General features: G+C 42.0%; 1 long non-coding RNA gene across 2 annotated transcripts in view; it reads left to right on the top strand.

Moving 5' to 3' along the window:
* Window positions 1–24600, top strand: part of LOC111875338 — a 129710-nt gene that overhangs the window by 20209 nt on the left and 84901 nt on the right. The window contains exon 1 of one of the 2 annotated variants that reach the window (XR_002844707.2): window positions 903–987. The exons of the other annotated variant lie outside the window; for it this stretch is intronic. This is a non-coding gene — a long non-coding RNA (uncharacterized LOC111875338). Of the gene's footprint in view, window positions 1–902; window positions 988–24600 lie in introns of those variants that run through there. 2 annotated transcript variants of the gene reach the window in all.

Genomic DNA, 24600 nt, shown 5'->3' with positions numbered 1-24600 from the left:
AACTTCCCGAACACAAGAAAACAGTTTTCTAGGATGTGGCGTCGTGTAGATATTGTGTTAGCCGACTTTTCGGAGGAACGTATCGCCTCCATCTTCAGGATAGAAAACAAAAAATCCGCGAGCGAACCAGCGTGAGCCTTCATGTCACATGGTTTAGAGTCACGGAAACTATTCCTTTGGTGAGACTGAAATTTTTCACATCGATGAAACGGTTTTGGTTGTGTGTATGTCAGCACGGCGTCATAAGCCAGAAGACCAAAATCTTTACTTTGCATCACAGCTGACAGTTATGTGAAAAAATAATTCTATTATTTGTTTTTAAGGATATGACATGTAACTTTTAACTGTGAGAGACTGTTACACCTGCTCACGCTGGTTCGCTCGCGGATTTAGTCTTGTTTTGTATCCTGAAGATGGAGGCGATACGTTCCTCCGAAACGTCGGCTAACACAATATCTACACGGCGTCACATCCCAGATGACTTTCTTCATAGTCAACGCCGTGAAAACCTCGACTCTTACTTCCTGAATACAAGTTCGAATTATTACCGCTTAAGCCAGTTGCCTCGGTAGTTAAGAAGACGTTTCTAGATAACCCAAGAACAAAATGTTCTGAATTAAATTTTGCAGCCTCATTTCCTAGAAACTAAAGGAAGTCCTCACAGAACATAATGGTTCTTTCAACTGACTGTGTGAGACCAATTCCTTTACAACATATCACACAAGTTTCACATGTCCGTTGTGGCATATTAATTGTGAAACTAGTTATTAAGCTGACTGTACCTGAATGAGGGATGGAGGGGAGTGTGTAATTGTGACAGGACCTGTACTCGTTCTTGCTGCAACTTTCAGTGTACCTGTCTCTCACAATTCAGTCTGCCTTTAGCAGCCTACAAGGTAACAGCTGATTCTAGTGCAGTTTTTTTTTTGTCAGTTTCTCTTTAGTAGTGTGTGCCTTGAAGTGAGGGAGGGACACAGGACAGGACAGGTCAGTACTGCCCGGTGACTTACAGCCGAGCTAATTTATAGGACTTGGGCTCCTCTGACATAGCAGATTCGTAATTCTATGGAAAGGAAGCGTATATATCCAGCAGCGATCTAATATTTAGTGGCAGAGAGAAATATTGGACATCGAAATGCAAATCGCCCCCTTTTTTGGTTAAATATTTGTAGTCAATGTGATTAAATTTTTGTGATATAGTATAAACTGCATTTATGAATTTATTTTAATTTATATATTATTTGTAGTTTAGTAAACAAGACTGTCAGTGACTCAACATAGCGCCAAATCTACCTAAAATTTTATATAAATGATTTGGTGAGATTGTAAGTTTCAGAATGTGGGACAGTCCGTATAATGGCATGGAGAGAAATATCTAATATTGAGGGCCCGGATTTTGATGATGTCATCTTTTTTTCCTTGTATCCTATGCGATGCTCTTAAATTATAAATCTCGGATATGAGCTGCTGGTTACAGAAATGTAAATTTTATAGTTAATTTTTTGTCATTTTTTGACAATTTTAGGATTAGGGTCATTTTTTCATTTTGGGGGTAATTTTTTTGTAAATTTTTGGACTTTTATGGGTATTTCTTGTCATTTTTGGTCATTTTAGGGAATTTTTCTTCATATGTTTTCTGAAATGTGAATAATATGGAAGCAAAGTGTTATTTCTTTTCTCCTTTAGGTAATTTTTCTGATTTTTTTCGATCATTTTTTAAATATTTTCAGGTAATCAAAATCCGGGCCCTGGTAATATTATATTTGGAGAATTCATAGGGACATTCAAATTTGAACTAAAGATAGTAAATAAAAGGAAAACGCTATTTCTAAGATTTAAATTTATATTTTGTGTGTCGTATGTATTTAAAACAATTTAACTCTGATAAGACAATGTGAATGCAAACTACGGTTAGCTTATTTCGTGAGTAAAGTTGCTAGTCATGATCAGACGGCCACAGTTGATTTTCTGCAAAGATGTGGAGCTTTGGCTCCGTCGTCATGTCCAGATTGACACTGGGGCAACCAAATTTCGTATCCAGTCGGTACTGGGAATAAAGCGGCCGGAATGTAAATCTTACCACCCTCCACCAATTAGTACCGAGGCTATGGATGTGTGGAGCTTTAACTTAATTCCACCATGCGCCTTCATGACACAGGGTTTAGAGTCACGGAAACGATTCCTTTGATGAAACTAAAATTTTTCACATCGGTGAAACGGTTTTGGTTCTGTGTATATCAGCACGGTGTCATAAGCCAGAAGACCACAATCGTTACCTTACATCACAACTGACAGTTAATATTTCCGGTATTCATTCATTCATCATTAATCTGTCAGACGACAGGTCCACAGTCTCTTCGAAACAGTTCCTCCACTTAATGCTATCTCAAGCTTTCTCCTGCAATTAAAATATCCTCTTCTGTCCCCAAGCTCATCCAGCATCTTCTTACGTCTTCTTCCTCGTCTTCTGGTCACTTCTATCCGCCCCTCCGGTTTGTTTTGTCTCCAGAGGAAACATCTCGCATACATGGTATCTCTGTTTTTGGAAAGAGACTATCCAGGAAAAGTGATAATGTGGTAGTTTTTCCATTTGCTTTCCACATCGCAGTACAGCAGCCGTTCAAACCACTCCGGTCACGCCTGTTGCTATACGAACTTGAACCATCTCGAGCATCATTTGCTCTGTGCTTCAAGTCGCTGCTGATGACGCTGCTTCCGGCATCAGTTTTTGGTTTTTGATGTGTCTCTTCGTCTGATGCCTACCCTTTGACCTGTCCAGCAAGGGAGGCCCTGCCAGTAGCTACGCTACCGCTGGTATAGCTCTCAGGGTCCTTGGCATACTCAAACCCCCTCACCACGATAAGGTGGAGACACCAACGAGGGGGATATCCGGTAAATGAAGCAGTAATTCTATTATTTGTTTTTAAGGATGTGACATGTAACTTTTAACCGGGAGAGAATAAGTGAAATCTTGGAAGATAAGAAGGGAGATGCGTGTAGGATTCTGGAACGAAGACTGGATGATTATATTGAGATGGATTATGGCGAGAGACAGATGAAGTGTCTCAGAATCTTTTTAAATTCGGCGGACTTTAATTTTGGCCATTTTGAAACTTCAGGTTAATTATCCGACATATTTATCCATGCATTTTCTTGATTTCATAACTACCTGCATATAAGAATATGACAATTTTATTAACATTGAAGTAATATTTTTTGTTCTGAATTAAATATTATTTACTTCGGTTGAAATATATTAATAATTAAATTAAAATTGTACTGAATTCGTATATAACAATTCATTGTATGTAATGATGGGCCTATAATGGCGTGACAATGGGAGAATGGGAGAATGCACAATGGGAGAACAGTATTCTTATGTGGGGGGGGGGGATGGAATTGAAAACGTCTGAATATCAGTTACAACAATTGATATACTGAAGTCTTCTACCTTCTGGGATATAACGTCTTGTAGTCCGTTGAAAGTCAACCAATCCTTTGGAGGAACATGTCCCCTCCATCTTCAGGGTCGAAGCAAGAAACCAGTGTGAAGCAAGTAGCAAACACAGCTCTACTTGTTAACGTGTTTCATGCTGGTTGACTTTAACACGATGTTATATCCCAGAAGGCAGAACTTCATATTCACCACTGTGAGAACTTCGAATTATACAAGTTAAATATCGTTTACTGTGAATGAAATATGGGGGGTTAAAATTTAACGGTATTTCATATTAACATACGCTGAAATGTTAATTACAAGACAGTGTATTAAATATGTGACATTTATATGAGGTATCTGAGTGGCTCTGTAATTATTTGTTTTGAATTCCATAGCTGTAAAATATACTGCATCACATGTTTGTTTAGCGAACACTGCAAAACCAAAGGTACACGATACATCGGTTCTACTTTAATATAATGAATGACCATTACTTTTAAAGCCTATTTATGCAGACCAGTTTGTAAACGGGTCAAATAAGCGTCGCGAAAGAACTCGCGACGAAAACAGGAATCATCTATACCACAGTTCTTCTGTTGCTCCCAGATTGGTGGATAAGGCATCCGTGAAACTCTTCGTTTCACTGCAGTTTCTTAATCTAAGGCAGTTATTAGGACTCCTTGGACTGGTGATCAGCCCGTTGCAAGGCCGATACCTGACAAAGACAGAGAATAAACACAGACATCCATATCTTGGATGGGATTTGAACCCACGATCCCAGTGTTCGAGAAGGTGAAGGCATTTCATGCGCGGCCACTGTAATCGGTGGTAACATAGAACGCGTTGCATTAATAACATGTTGTACGAGCATGAACTCCAAGCAGAAATTACATTAGGCTTCTTAAATGTTTGTTTCATTATTACGTTTACAAAGAAATGTATTAAGTCAATAAGGCGGCGAGGATTTCATTTTGTGGGGATCGGTGTGGTTGGAAATATACATTAGGTACATTCATTCATCGGTAATCTGTCAAGACGACAGGTCCACAGTCTCTTCCAAAACAGTTCCTCCACTTGATGCGATCTAGAGCTTTCTCCTTCAAATGACAGTATCCTCTTCTATCCCCAAGGTCATCCAGCATCTTCTTACGTCTTCTTGCTCGTCTTCTGGTCGCTTCTATCCGCCCCTCTATCTTTATTGGGTACATATTGTTCTAAAACACATATTCATAAATCTTCTGCACTTTTAGCATACACTGATTTTTAATGCTACCTTCTTCATAAAATTTTCAGTATCTAACCAAATTTGGAAAGAAAATTACCTTTACATGAACCAGATACAAGCGATATGGAAGGTTATTCTTGTTATTGCAGTGATAACACTCTCGGTTCATATCGGAAGGTGATGTTAGAATATCAGCCGTGACACCGATTATCCTGAGGGCTTTCGTGACTTTTCTCAGTCCCTCCAGTCAAATTCCGGGTTAGTAACTCTCTGATGTCACGACCGCTTCCTTCCAAATCCTTTCGAAGTCATCATTGATCTGTAATTCTACCATTTGACGTTATATATTCTATAGTCAGAGTCACTTTACGACTGCAATTATAACGCCAATCAGTTCGTCTTGGCGACGGGCTCCTTGAGACTCACGCCCAACATTTTTTTTCACCTTAGCACTTGCTTTCATGGCCCTTACATATCATCCTCCCTGAGGAGAGGATGGATCTAACGTTAGAGTTACTGCTGGTCCTCGCCAACGTAGTCATTCCCAAATTTGATTCCCACGGTACTCGTGACAGTATTTTACTATCTCAGATTCGAGACTCCCCAAACCTGGAGGGCAAGGTTCCCGTAGTTATATCCCTCAGGAACAGGGTGGCTCAGTTATACCCCCAAGCATTGGGCTCCTGCTATAATCTCGGATATAATAGCATCCTTTAATATCCCACTTAAAAACCTTTAGTCTCGAGCTGCTTATTGCAGCCTGGTGTTCTGAATGTGCTTGGTTGGCATCTCAGCCGCTACATCAGGTATCCTGTCAGAAGTTTTCATGGTTTTCTTTCGTCTCTCCAGCTTTCTTCAGAATACCTTCCAAGTCATTATTAATTGGTCACCCTACGCCAGTGATTTTAAACCTTTGTTAGACCGCGGCCCGATAAATTCTTTTTTTCTGTAAGACGAGGGCCCGGCGGTTGAGAAACACTGCCCTACGCTATAGGGTCTATATATATTGTCAGCATTGTAAAGTAACAATAAATCACAATCCTGTGTCAAGATAACATTTTAATTAAACACTCTGAAACGGTAATGAGAACGAGCCATAACAGAATGCTTCTAACGCCATACAGAAAGATAAGAATTGGACATTTAAATTTCATAGTTACTTTAGTGAGCTGCTGAATCATATCCGGCCTATAATCTCTTATTACGTTTTTTAATGTTCATATTAGAGGCTGGTACATGTAGAGACAATCTGAACCGAATCAAATTGTGTTCATTCCTGTACCCTATCACTTTCATTCAGAGCACAGTGACGTAAGATACATAAAAAATGACATAACTTTCACATTTACACGTGGACACAAAGGAGTGTAACTCATTTAAAAGCATAAATGAAAATATGTTAACTGGATCATAATATAAATCTTTTGAAACGTTAAAAATAGAACAAGAATACGTAACTATTTTCGTTCATATTCAGAATTGCTCTAATAAATTAACTATTAAGTGGTTAATTTTCCAGGAATTCTTGCTAAAGTGAGTTAAGTATATTTCTTTACATCACTCACTCACTCATTGAGCTGAGCGCTTCTTGAGAAGCTGACAATTCTGCAGCTACTCAAGAATTTATCAGTATTTCATGGAACCCGAATGTTCATTACCGTGTTCACAAGAGCCCTCCCTATCCTGATCCAGATAAATCCAATCCATCCTTCCCATACTCTCTCTCTAAGATCCATTTTAATATTGTCCACCCACCCACGCCCTGGTCTTCCCAGTGGTCTATTTCCTTCTGGCTTTCACACCAGTATTCTACATGCATTCCTCCTCTCAACAGGCAAAAATGTCATGATTTTGCCCTGTGCTTTGGTGACGAGATATCAACATATACTTAGTTTTCTTTGTGCTTACTTCTAGACCAACCTCCTTACTAGTGTCAATTAAAGTTTGTATTTCTTCACATTTGCTATCAAAATTTGACTATTAATGTATAGTGGATTACAATTTCACCTGTTGCTTTGAATAAATGTGAAAATTGGTCTCTCGCCCTAAGAAAAGGATGTATAATAATTGGGTTCTAGAACGAAGTAAGGTAAAGTTGTCTCCATGCTTAATTAATTAAGCACCATGTCATGAAGGCATATGGTGGAGTGGATGTATAGATCCACAGTTCTTTAACCACGGCACTAGTTGGAGGTGAGAGGTCAGCTTCACGCCCCTGCCACTTTACCCCCGGAGAAAGAGCCCCCCGGTACCCATTGGATAGTAGGTTCGGTGGGCTTCAGAGCCGGTCTGGATGAGAAAAAATTCTTGACTCTACTGGGACTCGAACTCCAATCCCTCGGTCGCCCAGCCTGTAATCAGTCGCTATGCTGACTGGATGTTCCTGGCTCCTTCTAGAACGAAGTACTGGAGAAAACGTTTAGGCCTAAGGGAGTGTAATGTGCCGCTTGATGAATTTGCTTAAGTAGGAGCTTTAATATTTGTACACTTAAAGCAATGAAATTGAGGAAGATGTGGTGCACAGGACATATAATGCGCATGCATAGGTGAGGAATTAATTAAACAAAACAAACTCCATGGCTTTAGTCCGCAAGCGAACTATACCGACCGATGACCGCCGCTTGTCGGCGAAGTTAGTGGCAACTTTAGCGGATAGATGGTGTCACGTGGTCAGCGCAGGGGATCCCCACGGCTGTTAGTCTCGGTTTTCTAAACCGGAGCCACTATTTCCTTGAAATAGCTCCTCAATTATCCTCACGAGGCTGAGTGGACCCAGTTCCAGAAAATCTGGTAGCGCCGGGAATCAAACCTCTGGATCTGTAGCCAGGAACTCTGACCACTAGACCACAGAGGCGGTCGGTGAGGAATTAATACAAGGATTTAATCGGAAAATCCGAAGGAAGATATTCTTTATGGGATGCTTAAGTTGAAAGATTAATGAAAGAGGATCTTAAAGAAATAGGTTGGCGGAGGGTTGTAAATTGGATTAAACTTGCTCAGGATAGGGGACAGTCGCCGGTCATTAGAAACACGGTTAACGAATCTTTGGATTACTTATAGACGAGGTATTTCTTCAATAGCTGTGGGACTCCCAGCTTCTCCAAGGACTGCGCTCCGGATTCTTCTTATTATTTGTCCCATCGCCGTGTTTTTACAGTCGTCACTCCAATACTGTGAATCCCGCGCCGAGCGCCACGTGGCGTGGAATGCCGGATGTACCATTCTTGTAAGAAATCATTGTTTTGCCTCTTTTAATGATATAATTTGGTTTCCCCGGTATTCACACTATCTATCTATCTATCTATCTATCTATCTACATATCTACCTATTTACCTACCTATCTACCTACCTACCGATCTATCTATCTATCTCTCTCTACCTACCTACTTATCTATCTATCTGTCCATCTGTCTATCCATCTGTCTGTCTGTCTATCTATATTCTTGTTGCTCCCACTTGCAGCATAGGACATCCGTGAAACGCTTTTTTCACTTCAGTTCCTTAATCCTAGACAGTCGTAGGACTCCTTGGACGGGGGATGAGCACATCGGAAGACCGCTACCTACACAGTACAACATAAAAACAGAATAAATTCAGGCAGCAATGCCTTGAGTGGGATTCGAATCCACGATCCCAATGTTCATGCGGCAGAATACATTTCATGCCTTAGACCGCGCGGCCACTGTGATCGGCAGTAGTCAGACAAATGTTTCTGAAGTCGAATAAATCGAATCATATGCATGTGCATATGCTAATCAGCGCTTGATTTAATGCATAGTTCATTCGGTCTGGAAGTTAGGCTCAGGGCTGGACAACCGAAGAATCGGGATTTTATTCAGAAGAAAAGGCTAATGGTCCTTCCCTTCTGCACAGCGTTCAGACCGGCTCTGGTGGCTCATTGACAGTCGTCGATTTACCGGGAAACGGCGATCATTCCGGTATTTCAACATATGGAATTGTCGATGAATCAAATAATTAATTAGTAGGACATAACTGTAGATTGCAAATGTTAGGATTACAAATGACTACCTTTCAAAAGCACGGATCGACGAGAAAACTAATATTCTATGTTTATATGACGGTATAGATAATGTATTGTCACGTGTTAGTGACTAGTCACGGAGTTTGGATTGCTAATTGGGTTATTTGTACTCTTATAACGCGTAACTCCAAATAACGCTGTCACTGATCTACGCAATTAGCAAATCACTGCAGCACACGCTAAGTTTCTGTCTGTTATATCTTCTCTAATCGTTGATTGGTTACAGTCTTCACTAGGCGGCGCTAGGTTTGGAGGTTCTTCCGCTTCCCTGCTCACGTCCTCGCTGGATAGTGGCTGGCTTGCAACTCACAGACTTCAGAGTCAGAGTTAATTTACAATTGGCATTCCATTCCAGTTATATAGCCTCGGGACGGATCGTACAGAAAACATCGCTTCCAACAGCATATACGTCGCCGCGGACACGTGTTTATCGAGCCTTTACCTAGCAGAGGACGATTTTTTAACATCATGTCACAGGATTGATCTAGATTTTGGAAGAAACATCCAACATTTGGGTGAAATGTATAGTTTTGTTTCTCTTTCCTTCTACTCATCATTGTACACATGGTGGCAGTGTTAGGATAAGAATAAGTCTGCACGTAAAGTTTGAATTTCTTCACATACAGTATTTACCATGTAGGCTTTCTTACTACGCACTGACTTTACGTCGTAATTAGGCACATAAATAACGTACCTGACTTGAGAACAGTATTCATTTCATGAAACTAAATTCAACGCGTTTTTCTTCATTGCTAATGGGGTGGGACTAAGCCCCTTGTACTGCGGCCACTTCTGGTCCATTGTACCAGCCCCAGATGATAGGTGAGGGTGATTGTGGAGCAATTGATGTAATGAATATTGGCAGGGAAAACCGAAGTACTGGGAGAAAACCTGCCCTAGCGCCACTTTGTCCACCACAAATCCCACTTGACCAGACCCGGGATCGAACCCGGGCCGCCGCGGTGGGAAGCGAGCACTAACCGCTGGAGCTGGCGCGGCCGTTTCTTTCTCTTACTAAATATGATGAAAATATACAAGTAATTGACTTGCCTAATTAAATAAAATCTGGTTTATGATCTTATTTTATAGTAACGTGCAATAGCTTGTTCCTAATCACTCCGTTATAAACATATATAGAGGACATGAAGGCAGTGGAGGGGGGGGGAATATATTGAGTCCACAGAAATAAGTCCCATGGATGGTGGGGATACCGACGCTCTTGTCTTCCCACTTTCTGCTCGCTGCTATATTCCCATACATCCCCCCCCCCCTCTGTTCAAAGTCACATACTCGAAGAGGCTGTCAATAGCATTTTTGATCACGTGGTTATGCTCCCCTCTTAGACTCAGGGTTCATCACTGCCAATAAGGTAGACAGTTACGTCATCATTAGAAAATTACTTAATTGTATTTTCAACACCTTCCCGGTATTCATCCGCTGTTGGGAAATTCAGACATTTATACATAGAAATTTCTTCTGTAAAATCGGCTTCAAAATATGTGCCGTAACTTGGTTCGTAGAATAGATGGACTTCACCAATATGCTCGAGGATAAAAACTCTGTGATTTTAGTCCGTAAGCGAACTATACCGACCGAGCGACCGCCGCTTGTCGATGAAATTAGTGCCAAATTTTGCGGATAGAGGGTGTCGGGTGGTCAGCCAAACGAATCCCCATGGCCGTTAATTTCAGTTTTCTAGACCGAAGCCGCTATTTCCTTGAAATAGCTCCTCAATTATCATCACGAGGATAGTATGGGTAATTCGACTGTGGGATAGTCTACTGGAAGATGTTTGAGGAATCAATTAATGGAACATCTGCCCATGGCATCAATATTATCAGCTTCAAGTTCTTACCAGTTTAACCACCAGGAAAGATCTTTCCCTCCCATATCACCCATTTGGTAGGAGGTTGGTTGCGTCCCAAAGTTTTCCTGCTTTTAGTGGTGATAATAATTATTCATATTATTACTCTGACCAGTAACCGAACCCAGGTGCTATAGCATGTAGCTAGAGACCAAATTAATGAGCGTAATGAACTCTTTTTAAAATATTTTCAAAGACCAGCCAGGCATAATTAAAATGCAACGCCCCAGGCGGTGAGATAAGTAAACAGGAAGTCAGCTGATTTAGGTCCATTGTTGGCTTGCTCAGTAATGAACAGTCCCGTATTGTGTGGCGAACTTTTATCCGTGTGAAATAGCTTCAACCCATATGAGCAATTCCCTATGACAGGCAACTTTGACATTTGCTCGGCATTCAAGTTTCATATGCCAGAGGTGAACAACTGAGGCTTGAGAGTTATGCATGTCTCTAGTGGCTGTTGTAACTACAATTCTGATATTGGATTTGTAAAATTGTACTACACTCCTTTTCGCTGGTTGTTGGGGAACACTGCGTTTTAATTCTTTCCTCTAATGACCAGTATAATATAACTTCTCTAAAAAGGAGCCTGGTTTTAGCGTACGGTAGAATTTTATAACAAAATAACCGTTTTCCTGAATACAGAGAAACTGCGCACAGGTTAACTTCTTTGCCGACTCTGAAGAACTTTGGTGAATGTCTACCGGACAACGCCGATGTCAAGACCAGTCAAGACTGCTGGTGTGGCGCTGAATTAAGCACAGGGACAACTTTACGTTTTTACCTTTGCCTACATGACGTCACATCTCAGAAGAAAGCACTCCTCAGAAACCGTAGGTTTCGGAAAGAAATGTTGCAGTGTATTGATCCGTGTATGACGTCTGTTGTAGCCAGAACTATAATTCTGGGTCTCCATTCTCAGTTGGTGGTCGGGAACACTAGCTCTTACTATCGTACTTCGATTTCTTAATACAAGAAACGTGTCAGGAGGCATAAACATGTAAATAAATAGAAATGAAATTGTCCCCGTGCTTAACTAATTAATCATCCCGCCATATGGACGTGTGGGGGGGAGCAGAAGTATAGGTCTACCATTCTTGAACTCGGCACTAGATGGAGGTGAGTGGTCAGCTTCATGCCTCGACCGCTTTACTCCCGAGGAAAGAGCCTCCGGAACCCGTTGACTAGTTGGCTTTGTACCCGAACCGAACGGAACGGTGTAATGTAGAGTGAAATTTTTGTCCCTGCTGGGACTCTAACCCTAGCATCCAACCTGTAGTCCCTTGCTGTACCAACTGAGCTGTCCCTCATAACCGACAGGCTGTAGTTGACATTTGTATCTGTCCCCTAATGCAGAAACTTCCTCATTGACTGCAGACGTACTCACTTTTATGCACTTACCTTCTCTTTGCCTTTGTGATCTCAAGAAGTTTGGCTTCCTTTATAGCAGATGCCCATCCAGCTTTAGTTTTTCGAGTTGAGGTTGTTAGCCTCGACGCCCAATCCCAAACCTGAAGGACCAGGATCTACCTTTTGTTAATGTCGTACCCCTCGACCTGTGTATAGCATGGGTGGCTCCACCAATAACGAAGAAAGCATAGCTCTCCAGAGGGCATGCAAACCTCCCCACTACATTAGGTGTTAGCCCAGCGGGAAGGATTATAAAGAGAGCAGCTTTGTTTTCCAATCTGCACTGCAGGACTTCACCATTCAACGTCGCCGCAACTGTGAAGTTGCGAAACACCATCGCCAACCACAATCTACAGTGCGAAATTTTCCATTGTTATGAGAATGCAAGCAAAACTCCACTACAACATAGACCGCTTCACTAATGAAGCTGCAACACGAAACGTTGTTGTTGATGTTGTTGTTGTTGTTGTTGTTGATGTTAATGCTGTTGAGCTCAGCACATACTTAAGTAAATAAGAAACTAAACTGGATTGAATTATTAGTGTTTGCCTGTAACAGGGCATTGCTGTTGGCAAACACTCGAATAAGTCAAGTTTATTATTATTGAAAATGTCTTCCCTCCCTACTCTGGCATTGAAATCTCCTAACAAAATTTTCATAGGGTACTAAGAGACCACAGGGAAGACCAAGGCGTAGGTGGGTGCACAATATTAGAATGGATNGTAAATATTATTATTATTATTATTATTATTATTATGCAGTAGAACGTCGTAAACATATGTATGCATACTTCTTGTTCGTATGTGCTGATTCTGTAATTGGTTCTTGTAGCAGTTAAATTTGTATGTAAGAACAGAGAATTGAGTTGAATTATTGTTATCATCATCATCATCATCATAATCACCACCATCATCGTCGTCGTCGTTGTTGTTGTCTGTAATTTGTTTTTAGCTGTTGTCAAGTACTTTAACATATTAATTGTATTATTATTATTATTATTATTTTTATACATGGAAATATGTTGTAAAAATACTGCACAGTTTATTACGTGCTCTACGCCAAGAAAATTTTGTGTAGGGCATTACTAAAACTGTACACTTCATGTTGGTGTAACCAAAAGTAAAACGAAGAAATTAACTCTTGGCAGCAGAAAGCTGATAGTCTTTTCTGGAGGTCGAGTTACAATTGATTTGTATTTCATACCATAATGTTTGCCATCTATATGATATGCTTTTCTATATTTCTCTGTTAGTCCAGTATTTCTATATGTAATTTACTAATCATAAGGATGGTCAAATGATCATTTCTACAGTCTCTCCGGCATATAATTGTCCTTTATCTCAGCGCCATACGCTTCGAAAAAGCACTGGCTGTCAGTCACAAGATGGACAGGCGTGTTGTCAGTTGTACCTTCATATCTACGAGTTCTGTCCTACCACGATGCTCATGGCCTTTGTGTTCGCTTGACCTTGTGACCGTCTGATGCTCAAACGAAAAGTTGACAACAGTGCTACATTCTTCCTCTTGCGTTTGAGGTTCCTACGCAGGGATCATCAGATCCCAGATAGTCTTCAGTGAGAGCTGAGAGATTCTGTGCATTTCTGTCGAACATGGTACTGTTGCTTTCAGCATATCGTGAATGCATGTGCCCCTGCTAGTATGTTATTATTCACGTCGTGACGTATCAAATGCACAGAAATAGGCATCAGCGTCGATTTCGGTTCCAAGTGGATCCTGCTTCAATATCCTCTTCTGAAATGTGTTCTTAAAAACTTGTAGAATTCATGAGAGTGACTGTCTTAAAGTATTTTGTTTGTTTATAAATTGCGCAGGCGCGAGCCTTCCTGCCAGTATATTATCATTAATGTTCTCTTAATATATCGTAGGTTCATGATCAGAAGTAACTTTATTGACAGATCGATTTTTACATCGATCTCAATCGCATGTTCTACATGTTTCGGCTCCTTCATTCGTGTTTGATACATATTCCACAAAATAGACCCAGATTCCTACGCTCCTGCGTCCTTATAAACCTTGTGAAGTACGTCACTCATGGGGCATTGCGTGCTTTGTGTATGCATACGCATACGCTTGTGTGAACGCAACGATTGTACCAAAATAGAATTATTGGGAAACGTAACAGTTTTTCACAAATTATTTTATTTGCTTAGCTTAACATGTAAATATATCCTAATTGCTGGTTTTCTTGACTTTGTTCATCGTCTCGTATTCTAAAGAATACAAAATTTCAGAAACCAAATCTGTTTCCTTCCTAAGATGGTGGTGGGGGTACTGGCGGGAGACACCTACTCTGTTGGGTCCGTGAGAAAGAGCTAGCCTCAATCACTGGGCCACGTCCTCATGTGAGAGGGAGGCACCTACTCTGTTGGGTCCCTTAGAAGAACTAACCTCAAATCTGGGCCAGGTCCTCATGTGAGAGGGAGGCACCTACTCTGTTGGGTCCCTTAGAAAGAGCTCACCTCAATCACTGGACCAGGACCTCATCTGAGAGGGAGGAACCTACTCTGTTGGGTCCCTTAGAAAGAGCTAACTTCAATCACTGGGCCAGGTCCTCAGGTGAGGGGGCGACACCTACTCTGTTGGGTCCCTTAGAAAGAGCTCACCTCAATCACTGGGCCAGGTCCTCAGGTGAGGGGGCGACACCTACTCTGTTGGGTCCCTTAGAAAGAGCTCACCTCAATCACTGGGCCAGGTCCTCAGGTGAGGGGGCGACACCTACTCTGTTGGGTCCCTTAGAAAGAGCTCACCTCAATCACTGGGCCAGGTCCTCAGGTGAGGGGGCGACACCTACTCTGTTGGGTCCCTTAGAAAGAGCTCACCTCAATCACTGGGCCAGGTCCTCAGGTGAGGGGGCGACACCTACTCTGTTGGGTCCCTTAGAAAGAGCTCACCTCAATCACTGGGCCAGGTCCTCAGGTGAGGGGGCGACACCTACTCTGTTGGGTCCCTTAGAAAGAGCTCACCTCAATCACTGGGCCAGGTCCTCAGGTGAGGGGGCGACACCTACTCTGTTGGGTTCCTTAGAAAGAGCTAACCTCAATCACTGGGCCAGGTCCTCATGTGAGGGGGAGACACCTATTCTGTTGGGTCCGTGAGAAAGAGCTAACCTCAATCACTGGGCCTGGTCCTCGTTTGAGAGGGAGACACCTATTCTGTTGGGTCCGTGAGAAAGAGCCAACCTCTGTCACTGGACAACCTTGTCGGTCGATCGAATTGCTACTGGCTGTCGCCAGTACAGTCATTCCTGGCTTCAGGTCTCGAGATCCATGACCAAGATTTTTATTGTCTTCTAGACATGTACTCGTTTAGAAGTAGAACATTCAAAATCCTAGCTTCAGTCCATCCTACTCTATGACCTTCTTTATAAGCACAGTGGGCTAATTTTGATTTTTCTACAAGTCCCTCTTTGAGATCTTACCTATGTTCGCGGAACCGCAGGGCTGGATGTCTGCCTGTTTCGCCAATGTAGCCTCTGCCATATTCACAGGGAATGCTACAGACGCACTGTGACGTCTGTATCGGATCTCTTTCCGGCCAGGTTTTCATGAGTGAACTTCTAAGAGTGTGATTAGTTCTGAAGATGGTCCTAATGCTATAACGATTCTATATACGTTTGAACTTTTCTGAAACACGCTTCACATATGGGATATACACAGAGCCAAGCGGCTGTTTCTCTTTACTCGGGCGACTGCTACCCTTGGAATTAATAACCGAGTCACTGGAACCTTGGCGATAAGCACTGAGCTGAAGATCATGTTTCAGGCTACTAATTTCCTTAAGAGATCTTGTCGTTCTTGGCACATGGTGGAAGCTCTGTTCTGAAGACTCTGAATTAATCCTCATTTGACACGTTGGGGATGTGTTGTGTTTGATGTTGAGATATCTGCCGATGTGGGAGCGCTTTCTGTAAACTTTTACAGTCAGTATCATCTCTTCCTGATGGTCTGGACATCCAGAAAAGGAATGACGTTCTCTGACTCTGTGGATAGAAGTCTTTCGGTTCTTGAGGTGGCTGATGCAATCCTATAACCGCTCTGGACCTTGAGGCCAGACTACAAACGTCTCATAAAAGTACGGGAGCCACAGCGACGGTTCCATGAAAATGTTGCTAACGATGGGTGATAGTTTCCCATAGCCATGCCACATAAGTTCTTCCATTACAAAGGCGGCTCTTCACTCGTCCAATACAAACCGAGCTGTGGCTCCGGTACTTTGATGAGACGTTTGTAGTCTGGCCTCAAGGCCAAGGTCAGTTACAGGATTGCATCAGCCATCTCAAGAACCGAAGGACTTCTATCCAGTTCACTATGAAACAGAGTCAGAGAACGCCATTCCTTTTCTGGATGTCCTGGTCATCAGGAAGAGATGATACAGGCACTACAGTTTACAAAAAAGCGCACCCACACCGGCCGATATCTCAACATCAAACACAACACATCCCCAACGTGTCAAATGAGGATTAATTCAGAGTCTTCAGAACAGAGCTTCCACCATGTGCCAAGAACGACAAGATCTCTTAAGGAAATTAGTAGCCTGAAACATGATCTTCAGCTCAGTGCTTATCGCCAAGGTTCCAGTGACTCGGTTATTAATTCCAAGGGTAGCAGTCGCCCGAGTAAAGAGAAACAGCCGCTTGGCTCTGTGTATATCCCATATGTGAAGCGTGTTTCAGAAAAGTTCAAACGTATATAGAATCGTTATAGCATTAGGACCATCTTCAGAACTAATCACACTCTTAGGAGTTCACTCATGAAAACCAGCCCGGAAAGAGATCCGATACAGACGTCGCAGTGCGTCTGTAGCATTCCCTGTGAATATGGCAGAAGTTACACTGGCGAAACAGGCAGACGTGTAGCTCAGTGAACATAGGTACAATCTCAAAAAGGGGGTCTGCTAGAAAAATCAAAATTAAATCATAAAGAAAGCCATCTTCTGGGATGTGGCGCCGTGTAAAAATTGTGTTAACCGAAGTTTCGGAGTAACGTATCGCCTCCATCTTCTTGTCTTCTACCCTGAAGATGGAGGCGATACGTTCCTCCGAAATATCGGTTAACACAATTTCTACATGCGCCACATTCCAGAAGACGGCTTTCTTCATAGTCACCGACGTGAAAACCTGAAACCTTACAAAATGAACCCAATCTGTCTGTTAAGAAAGTTATAGAATAGGATGGAATGAAGTTAGGATTTTGGAGATTGGGAGTAAATGCAGGTGTAGGAACCAAATGAACCGTTTTATGGATCCCTCTTGTCCGCAGTGAGATTAGAAACAAACAGGGGAGGTCAGTATGATCTGATACATTCTTTATGCCTATCTGTATGATTTTAGTCTGGGGTTCAATTTTTATTCCACACATGGCGCTAGGAGTAGATAAAAATGGGTGCACAACATTAAATTCTCCAAATTAATCCTGTTCATTGGTTGGCTAGGTTTGTTGCATAGAACTTTCACCTTTTTTGCTCTTAGTTTCAGGTCTGTACATGCATTATCACAGTTTTTATTGTACATTTTTCTGTAAACTCCCATTGATAAAGCCTGATATCAGATGTTTATATAGGTGTAGTTGTACCGGCGTAAGTTCTCCAGTGATTGAGATTAGCCTCTTCTAACGGACCCAAGAGAGTACGTGTCTTCCCCCACCCCGGCATCTGAGGATAGAAACGGTCCCAGTTTCCGAAACGGCGCGTTCTTTTGTGTTTTCTTTTTAGAATACCGGACAATAGACAAAGCCCAAAACCGCAGTCATCCCAAGTGATAATACACCATCGTCAGATCCCTTTGGGATCAATATATAAATATTTTTTGTCTATTTCTGACCGATTCTGTGGCCCGGTGGTCAGAGTTCCTGGCTACAGATCACGAGAGCCTGGGTTCGATTCCCGCGCTACCAGATTTTCTGAGAAGTAGTGGGTCTGGAACGGAGTCCATTCAGCCTCGTGAGGATAATTGAGGAACTACTTGAATGGAAAAGTAGCGGCTCTGGTCTGGAAATCCGAAATTAACGGCCGTAAGAATCCGTTTCGCTGACCACGTGACACTCTCTATCCACAAAAGTTGGCACTAACTTCGCCGAGAAGTGGCGGTCGCTAGGTCGGTATAGTTCGCTAGCGGACTACAGGCAACGGAGTTTGTTTATGAGATCACCTTGCTATCTGTATCCTCAAATAACGTTGCTAGGCAACGGCTTGGTAAATACGTTCTCCTGACAACGAATACACACAACAATAGAACACGGACGCGGTGTTTTCTATTCGGTCTGTGTCGTATCAGATATCAATATGTTGGGAAAGGAAAATAGGCTAATCTTTCCAGAACCTTTTGTTTACCTGAGAAGGTTACCAGCCTGTTTTCTTGGAGGCCTAAGTTTGTTTTTCAGGGTTTCCTTCCCTTAGGTTGTCTATGTTGGCTAACGAGCCCTGTCTACTGACCACGTAACCACTAGGGAAGGGCCCTGAACAGGTGCTACCCACCGGACCAACGGGACCTAGAGTTCGCATAAGGTAGTGTCGACACGCCCTGCAAATTGGACTGTCTATTGTGAGAGTTCAAACTTTATTGTGCCAAAACCGCTTTACCCGATACTAACACAACACTGAAATGGCCGCGCCATAGCTCAAGCGGTTAGTCATTGGTTTCCCACCGCAGCGGCCCGGGTTCGATCCCGGGTCTGGTCAAGTGGGATTTACGGTGGAAAAATGGCTCTGGGGCAGGTTTTCTCCCAGTACTTCGGTTTCCCCTGTCAATTTTCATTCCACCAACTGCTCCACAATCACCCTCACCTATCATCTGGGGCTGGTACAGTAGGCCAGAAGTGGCCGCAGTGAAAGGGACTTAGTCCCACCCCGCTAGCAATAAAAAAAACAATGAAAATGATAACAATATTGCTGACATATCCGTAAGTCATACTCCAACAAGACCTGTGATTGTGCATAGAATAGCCATGGGAACTCGATAATAGACGATGTTACGTCATACGCAGTTTAAATGAATGAATGAATGCTGTTAGTGGTCACGGAATGAAAGACTGCATCCTGACTGCTGACTGCGCGAGTGTTCAACAAGGTTCTAAGTAGCAGAATAAGCATTAGCCCTCACTTTGTGAAGATTACATTACGAAATTTCGCTCATGCGAACGTTTATACATGGCTTACCATCTGAGCTGTAACTTGCTCATTTCAAATTCATTCCGATCAAGAAAGAACACGTACAAACTAAAACAGAAACAAACGAAGTCAGTTCACCTTTCACTGTGCTCTGGTGCGCATCTTGTATATTATTTTAACGAATTTAACAATTTTATTGATATTGTCACGTGTAAGGGGTAGCGTGACTAACAATCGTGGATTCTAGAGTTGAAGATTAGGTTTATTTGACGTCACTATTACAGTCACACGCGGTTAAAACAGATCACATACTCCTGGATATCGAATCCCTCACTGTTGTCTCCATTTTGCAGCTCCTGTCTTCTGGAATTCTCTCGTATTCTGGTTTTTCTTTGACTTCACTTCTGAACTGACGGCTCCAAGTCAGTCAGTCAGTAAGTCTTGGTGTCGAGCCCCATCTGGGGCTCATGATCAAATATTTATTACTGTTTCACACTTACGGCCTTGTTTTTGTGGGGCGTCCTCTCTGACGAGAGGACGGTTCTGTCTTTTGTATATGCTGCTGGTCTTTGTCAGCACAGTCTTTCTCGGATCCGAGTCCCGTGGGACTCGCGACCATATTTTACTGTCTCAGATGTGAGACTTCCCTTTTCGTCGCCTCCTACGACTCGCAGGTTCAGGGTGGAGGTATTCGACCCCGCCTCCACACGGGGTCGGCTTCCCAACTGACCTCCTTTTATCCCTGCTAGGTGGCTGGGATAAGACTCACCTTCTTGAAGATTTCTGCCTTTGATATCCCTGGTAACTCTCTGTTTTAGAAATCATTAATGTGCAACCTATGATTCGTTGCTGTGGTTATCGGTTTTCAACAATGAAACAGTGAACCATAGTATTTTATTATTTATTTTATTATTGTTAGTGGGGTGCGACTAAGTCCCTTGTAGTGCGGCCACTTCTGGCCTATTGTACCAGCGCCAGATGATAGGTGAGGGTGATTGTGGAGCAGATGGTGGAATGAGGATTTGCAGGGGAAACCGAAGTACTCGGAGAAAACCTGCCCCATCGCCACTTTGTCCACCACAAATCCCACTTGACCAGACCGGAGATCCAACCCGGGCTGCTGCGGTGGGAAGCCAGCGAGTAACCGTTTGAGCTATGGCGCGGCCCGTGAACCATAGTCACTAGAACCGTTGCGTAGCAATGGGCGCCTATTCTTGTAGTACCTGGGAATACGTTCGCCCAGCCGTTGGCTAGCAATAGACGCCTGGCTCCGACTCCGCATCACAGTGTCTTTATAGAATAATATTGTCTCCAATTGTTATATCATAATCTCATGTAATTTTGAGGGACGTTTGTTTTGTTCCAGACAATAAAAGTGATGATTTTTAGTTTGTGATTTTTCTGTCTTAGGGAAGGAATCCCTCAGTTATATAACATTGTGACTTCCTTTAACGATACTTGGCTTTCCGGACTCCCTTCACGAACGTAATTTTCGTGTTAAGAGAAGTAATTGTCAGCTTATTTATGTCCTATTTATTGGCCGAGCTAACGAGGGCCAATGATGGATCATGTTACATCTGGTCATATATTTCCCGGTCTATGATTGGTTGTTGAACAGCGCTTATATAGCGTCGAATGTGAAGATGATAGTGAAAGGTAGCGTAGAAAGTTGTGGAAGAAAACGACCTTGACTTAACATCACATACTATTCCCCGTAAAGCTTGATGGAAAGAGGTTACTTAGAAATCTAGACTCGAATGGGAAGATAATATTAAAATTGATCTTAAATAAATAAAGTTTCAGGTTGCGGATTTGGTTCTGTGGTCTTAAGATGGGTTTCAGTGCCTGAATTTTGTGAACATGGCAATGAAATTTTAGGTCCCGTAAATGGCAAGAAATTTGTTGAAGAGCTAAGTATAAATAAATACAATGGTTGATTTTTCTGAATATTATCATTCGCCAAAATTTTTATTGAACTACGTTTCTGCGACTAGACTCCCTCTGTCGTCACATAAGAAACCTCTTCTTTCGGATCCAATCGGCAGAGCTAGTCTCTATCACCAGATCGGAGAAGTTAGTTTATTTTACTGAAATATTATTGCCACGAACTTTTTAGGTCTTATTTAAGTGTCTATTAGCTTCTTACGAAAAAAGTTGCTCCATTAAGTTAATGTCCGAGCATTTGCCCAAAGAGACAGAGGAAAATCATGTAAATCTCACCAGAACACCCTATCCAAGTGAAGATTGGAATTTTGAAGCTCTCGAATGTGAGAAAGGATGTTAACCACACCCACACAGAACTGTTTTATATATGTAAACGCCATTACTTTTGCTGCTCACGAGTAATCTGAGGTCCTCACGACTGTCTTCCGCGATGTGATATCTGGTACACCCTGAAGAAGGGGAGCATATTCCTCCGAAACGTTGTAAATATCTACCGCACTACATAGTACAACATTGCATAAAACAGTGGTCTTCGCAGCCACCTCCGTGATAACCTCAAACCTCACCCAAATGATTCGCTCGTACACCTTTATATTATATTTAGTTACGATTCGTTTTAATATTATTCTTCCATCTACTTCTAGGTCATCCAAATGATCTCTTCGCTTCCAAAGTGTGAAATATGATTTGCAAAACCAACTTAATTATGCCAATTAACAGTCTGTATAAGAATTACATTAAGAGTTTTACATTCCTTTGTTTGGTCATTACTTACGTCAGGTCTTGCAGAAACACCGAAGGACAAAGTACAATACACTAACTAATTTTTTTGTTATTTTAGCTGGACGAAGTACAGTCACTTGTTATAGAACACAACGGGGAGAATAATATTTTATTTAATTTCGGTTAGTTTAGTGACTCTTTCAGTACTTGATATTGTATGGCGTGAAATTTCGGGATGATTCGAGAATATTATGTTAGAAAGTTTATGTAAGGGAGCTATCATCGCCTAATTTGAGATACAGTCCCAGAATTTGCGTGAAGGGACTGAGGAATACCACGATAGATGTCAGGATAGCCGATATCCGGACCGGTATTTGAACCTGAGACCTCGAAATACGAAGGAGCGATATTCATCCGGCCACAAAGTTGAGTTGTCAACATGTAGGTTGCGTGTTGGCTGCAGAGCTACATAAAGACGCATATTTATTCTGAAGTAGGTACTTGTAACATTATTGTATTAATTTCATGGCGGGATGCGTTCCTCTGATTACTTGAAGCATAACTGAAAGTGTCAGTTATTGTGTGACTAATCGAAATGAAGAACGTACTGTTTGGGTACAGTATATTAACAATAAGCGCAATCACCATTTTTTATTATCTGACGATCATGCCAAACACATTTTTGCCCTAGGCTCAGGTCTATGACCCCGGAAATTAAAACACACAACGGATATTTTAATGTACCGACAGTGTATAGGCCTATGTGATATTTCAATCGCAAAGCCAGCTTACGAGTATATGCCTGAGTGTAGTTGGCAGTTACTGGAAACGAGGGTAAGAGAGAGATTGAACTCAGGTGATGCTTGGTACCATTCAGCCCAGAACCTTTTGTCTTCTCGTCTGCTGTCCAAAAACTTAAAAATTAGAATATACAAAACTATAATTTTGCCTGTGGTTCTGTATGGGTGTGAAACTTGTTCTCTGACATTAAAGGAGGAACATAGACTGAGGATGTTTGAGAACAGGGTGTTGAGGAGAACAGTTGGACCGAAGAGAAATGAAGTGACGGATGTTGGAGAAAACTGCATAATGAGGAGCTTCATAACTTGTACTCTTCTCCAAGTATAATTAGAATGATCAAATCAAGGTGGATGAGATGGGCAGGGCATGTAGCACTAATGGGGGAGACGAGGAATACATATAGGATATTGGTGGGGAAGCCAGAAGGAAAGAGACCACTAGGAAGGTTAAGACGTAGGTGAGTGGATAATATTAAAATGGATCTTAGAGACATAGGATGGGATGGGATGGATTGGATAGATCTGGCTCAGGAGAGGGAATGGTGGAGGGCTCTTGTGAACACTGTAATGAACCTTCGGATTCCATAAAATGCTGGGAAGTTCTTGAGTAGTTACACAACTGGCGGCTTCTCAAGAAAGGCTCAGCTCATGAGTGGGTGAGTAAAGGTATGGAAGTATCAGACGAAACAGAAGAAAATACGACAGAGGTAAGAAAAAACATTCGTTGTGGGTAAACCAATGGCTGTACTATGTCTAGATAGACTCAGGAAAGACGGGGGAAACATAAGGAATGAGACGTAAAATAATTAGTCGCTAATACACATACACACTAATAAAACATACAAATAAACAAAACGAATGAACAAACATATAGGTACAGGTAGGCGTGGCAGTAGAAGTTCCATTTAGACTTATATCCGAAGATCCAGGTTCAATTTTCAGCAAAGTTAACAGTTATCGTGACAACGTAAACGTGATATTTGTCAGTCACTTCAAAAGAATGCCGGGATATACAGCGGATACACTATACTCAAATAGGTCACAATTGTTTCCTTCTAAATCCATATCAAGTCACTGTTCGTGGTAATTTTTCCATCTCATTCTACATTATGTAACCTACGTAGCAGAATCATCGTTGTTACATACTCTAATATGCCTTTTTATATTTCAGCATCCTGTTGCAAATCTTTAAATAAACGTCTATATATCCACAGTCCGTCAATAATGCAACAATTGTTTATTCACCATTTAACACTTAACACAACGTGTTTCGGCCATTGATGGCCATCTTCAGGTATCTTAATGCATCAAAACTGTTACATTAATCTGAAACTGTGAATTGTACAGGTATTTGGTAGGACTCCCGGGACGGGGATGAGCCTGTCACAAGGCCTCTGCCTATGCAGGACAACACAAACACAGAAATAACACAGATATACATCCATGTTTCGAGTGAGATTCGAACCCGTGATTCTAGTGTTAGAGCGGACGAATATATGTAATGTCTTATACCACACGACCACTTTGATGGCATGGCTGTAGTTCTTACGTACACAGTAACTTCACAAAGCCGAGTCCTTCGTAGATTGAAAAGGGTTTCGGCACGGTACGAGTGTATAACAATCAGGAGTGATGGGTTCTTGAATCTTGTCTATCGTCCTGTATAGTGTTTCTCAACCGCCGGGCCGCGGCCCTGTACCGGCCCCTGGCGTCAACTATACCTGGCCCTCTTCTTTAAAAAAAAAAAAAAAAGATTTACAGGGCCGTGGTCTCACAAAAGCTGAAAACTTCTGTTCTAAAGAACACAGCGTTTCGGAAAGTGGATTTGTTTCCGTCCTCAGATGAGGGGGCGGGAGACACCTACTCTGTCTGGATTAACTCTTTCTAACGGATGCAACAGATAGATGTCTGTCATCCTCACACCTGTGGACGGAGACAGGTTCGCTTTCCGAAACGTTATGTCCTTTAATGTTCTTTGGAGTACCGGACGATGGACTATTTATTATTATTATTATTATTATTATTATTATT

The sequence above is a fragment of the Cryptotermes secundus genome, unplaced genomic scaffold, assembly GCF_002891405.2.
Source record: "Cryptotermes secundus unplaced genomic scaffold, Csec_1.0 scaffold442, whole genome shotgun sequence".
NCBI lineage: Eukaryota > Metazoa > Arthropoda > Insecta > Blattodea > Kalotermitidae > Cryptotermes > Cryptotermes secundus.
Note: the sequence above shows the minus strand (reverse complement) of the source record. Positions and strands in the feature narration are given on the sequence as shown.